This window comes from Mytilus galloprovincialis, chromosome 12 (genome assembly GCF_965363235.1).
Source record: "Mytilus galloprovincialis chromosome 12, xbMytGall1.hap1.1, whole genome shotgun sequence".
NCBI classification, from domain to species: Eukaryota; Metazoa; Mollusca; class Bivalvia; order Mytilida; family Mytilidae; genus Mytilus; species Mytilus galloprovincialis.
Window position 1 is genome coordinate 50,225,147 of NC_134849.1, and position 4,492 is coordinate 50,229,638.

The following is a 4,492-nucleotide window of genomic DNA, read 5'->3' on the forward strand; positions in this document are numbered from 1 at the left end:
CTTTCAGGGTTCTCGTTAAGACGCGTATACGCGTCCTGGACGCATGGGAATCGAGCTGGACGCATAATTTTTTAAACCCGTGAGTCCCTGGGACGCGTCCTGATTGTATCCCCTGAGTCTCAGAAACATCATTTTGCCTAGAAGATTTATGATATGACATTGTTTTGAGCCGTTGTTTTGACAAGAAACTAAACCGGAAGTCGATGTCAAAAGATCGATGTGATGCGTAGATCAATATTTTTGACAGCTGATAGATTTATAATTTACATAATTTACATTATCTGCATGGTTGAACAAGCCAATGAACGGCGATTATGAGACATTTGTCAAAAGTAAAATTGTTTGCAAACTATTTTTTAAATACAAATGCTTGACTGTACCTTAAATGGAATGAATATAAATCCAAACTAAATTATTAAAAGCAGAAAAATCCAGAAATTAAATGAATTCCTTCACCAAATGTTTTCTTTTGTTGACAAACATGTCACATGATCATTTTAGGCGGGAAAAATACTTGGGGAAACACCTAAGTAACAGACAACTCTGTCTGGATATTTATAGACATTTAAAATAAACAGCTGATATGGTAGTGCCATGAAAGTATTTGAACTTGGTGTATTTAATTCAATCTACACTTATTTAATTGGGAAAAGGGTGTAGAGGGGAAGGGGTTAATTTGTAAAGTTATTTTTTTTTGTATTTTTAATAAATTTTGGTAACTAAAAATGACCACACAAGTTCTTTAACTGAGTTTATTATGAAATAGTCCATTCATATTAAAAAAAAACAACTAAAACCCTACCTATCGCCCTGATCTTTTTTATGGAACTCTGGCTTTGACAAACCAACATTTTTTTCAATGTGGCCCAACATCAAGAATATGATAGACCAGCCTGACCCAGTTAGAAGTCTGTTACATGTATATATTTTGAGCATCTATTAAGAGGGCATAATTTTTTTTAATTTAATAAAAACTACCAACCCAACACGCATCGTTTCAGTTGTATTTCGTCATATTTCATTATATTATGACACAAAAAAAATACATGCATCCTGGACTCATCAAAATCTTTTGGGACTCACCATTTCTAAAAGTGATGAGTCCCAGGACTCACCATGAAAAATTCCTAGTAAGAACCCTGACCTTTAATTGTCATCCCTTCAAGTCGGGCAATAGAGGTAATTAAGAGTGATTAAATAGGTGTTAATTGCCCTTTGGATGATAACTGTTTGGATACCAATATCCCAAGCTGTCACTTGTGACATGATTAATACCACGTGGTCTGCAATAGCAAATTTTGACAAGGAGAAAATGTAATAAGAAAATCATAAAAGAAATTGAAATATATGTTTGCAAAATGAAAATTCAAAGAAAAAACATTTTTTCTCTATTTAAAAAGAGGTTGAGTTTTATCTTTTTATGATTTTCAAAATATTAGTATTACTTTCTTTCTCTTCCTATTACTTTTTGTAAATTGAGAGTGAAAATTTTGACTTTGAGCTAAATAAGTTTTGAACTTTCTTTAGAAAGTGATCATAATTGGCTTTAATTTATGTTTCATCCATTTAATGCATTAAAAATGCCATATTCAATCCCAATCTCTTGTCAAACATTGTTTAATTTCGTATTTTTCATTGCTTTCGGCAGCCATTTAATATTTTAGTGGAAACTACTGATCAGAACCGGACCAGATATGACAAAAATCCGCATTTTACGATAATATCTACATATGCACAAATGGCACAGTAGACAGAAAACAGTAATACGGTTACCTAATGAGAAAAATAAGCATTAACAGACTATTTGTTAGATAACTTTGTTAAATATATATATCATTTTGATAAAAAGAAACAACTGGGACCATGAACCAATATATTTCATAGACATGATAAAGAAAGTTTTTTTAATTTAAATTTTATTGCTATCTGATACTTTCTCTTCCCTTATTTTTTTTTATAAGAACCAGTGTTTTTCCTACATGTTTAGTGCAATTGTATCTATACAGGTTGCACTATAATAAACCATTCATTCATTTAGCTGGGTAGGTAGGGTAACTGGAACCACACATATATTTTTATTTGGCCCAACTAAGAGGAATCAAATAATAATTCTGGAACTATAAATGAATATAGATAACATAAACTGAAAATACTGTTATCATGGTTATAGTTTAATTGTATTCTCAGTTATGAACAATATAATACATTTTGTAATAAACAATAACTTATATAACATAAAGGAAATAGAGCATTGCCATGACGCGACAAATTACATTGAAAAAAATACTATTTTTTTTATGCCAAATGTGATGCTATCCAAAATTTCTGGGGAGGACACTGCTTTTTGATTTAAGTAGTTATTGGTCACATTACAATTTTTAAAAATAGGCAAATACCATTCCATATAGTCAGCTGTATAAACCTAAATTTGTTGTTATACTTGCTTTGCCCCTTTCAAATATTATGAAACAGATATTCAATACTTGTTACCACTGAACATAGATCAGTTTTGTATTTCGGTGCTGTCTCTTCAACTATTCTCTAGTTATGTCAAGGAAAAATTATTGAATTTGCTGTATATTTACAATCAGTGGAATCTGTAACCCTTGGACACATATTGTGACATTATGATAAAGTATTTACTTACTCTTACTTACTTTTACTAAGATTAAGATGTTGTTAAAGCAAACAAGTGATAATGCAAGAAAACTCAATATTTTTGTGGAATTAATATGACATAAAAGAAAAATATTGTTGAAGGTGGTGACCTGTAGCGACCTTAATCTACATTATTTGGTTTTAGGCTCATAGTTGTCTCTTTTGCAAATTTACAACATCTAATTTTTTATTGCTTTAATTACTTAAAATTATACAAGAAAACCAACTGTGTAAGTTAATGATAATACTCTACCAACAGTTAAGATCAAATGTTTTAACCTATTTCTTATAAAGGAGTAGACCCTTAGTAATGGCCATGCAAAGATGATTTATTTTAAACTTAAGTTGTTTGTGTAAATCTGATGTGTATATGTATTGCTCAATGACTGTATGAAAGTATTATAAAATTGTTAAATAGTTGCTTCACATACATAGAATAATGGCTTTTTTGTTTTTGATTCTGACTTTATCAGCAAGAATATAAAGATATTTTATCTTAACAATATATTTTCCAATGTGAATACAAAATAAAAGAAATTTTCAGTAAAACTATTTTTGTGCTCTCAATTGTTGTGATAGTTGTTTGGTGGTAGAATGAAGTTGTGTCATTGCTGCATTGTTATATTATGTCATTACATAATGTTTTTATGTGTCTAGTTCAGTCTATGATAAAGGAAAATGTTCAAATTGCTGATAAATTCTAAATATCATGAACATAAAAGCCTGTAATAGTAAAAGATTGCATCACTAGTGTTCCATTTGGTGAAGATATTCCTTTACAGAGTCTACATTTTGATGTGTTTTCATAAAATTTCACAAAATTCATTTGACATTCTCTGAGATTAGAAAATTCACATGTTTAGTGAGTTAGTAAACCAACTCCAGTAAATTCCTGATATTATTAGTTACATAGTGTGCTAGTGACCTAATACGGTATATATAGGGTCAGTAAATTCCATATGGGGTGAGAGCGAAGCTCCAATCCCCATATGGAATTTACCGACCCATATATACCGTATTACGTCACTAGCACACTATGTAACAAATTTATCTTACCGACTATCTTAACGTGTAAAATTTAGACTAGTGACCTATCAAAATGAGCAAGTCTTCAATACAGTTAGCATTAACATGATTAAGAAACTACTTCATTTGATCGTACAAAAACAGATGCCAACAATGACAACTTGTTAGATTTAAATGTGTTTTATGAATTTATTTCACTTTATCATCAGTTTTCTTTGACTGTTGAAAACTTTAAGATTTTTTCTCAGTACTGTTTGTTTTTCTCATGGGACGTAACACCATTACTAACTGTGTATGAAATAAGCCCTGCCTCTGTATTATCTTATATGGAATATAAAGGGACGTAACTCCACTACTAACCGTGTATGAAATAAGCCCCGCCCCCCAACTAACCTAATATTAAATATACACGGTTTCCATGAAGATGCTTTTAACCAATCATATACCTAGAAATGTATAGGAGGTAAGATAATGTAATATCTTTAATGTGCAATCAGTATTTTATCTTGATATTAAAGCATGTTCCAACATGAGTATAATCTTCCTCAGTATTAGCTAGAAGACGAACAAGTTTTAAACAATTATGATCAATTTGAAATTTGACTTATGTGAATTATGCCAAAAAAAGTAATGAACTTTCATTTATAGAAAACAAAATATCAAACCAGTCAGGTATGCAGAAACATTTAGAGTGTCAAGTGAAAATTAGTTATAGAAAAGATCCAGTACTCAAAATTTTATTAAATTTTATATGATAGCAATGTAAAACATTTTAAAGAAATCCATCTTGAGCTTTGCAATATAAGAA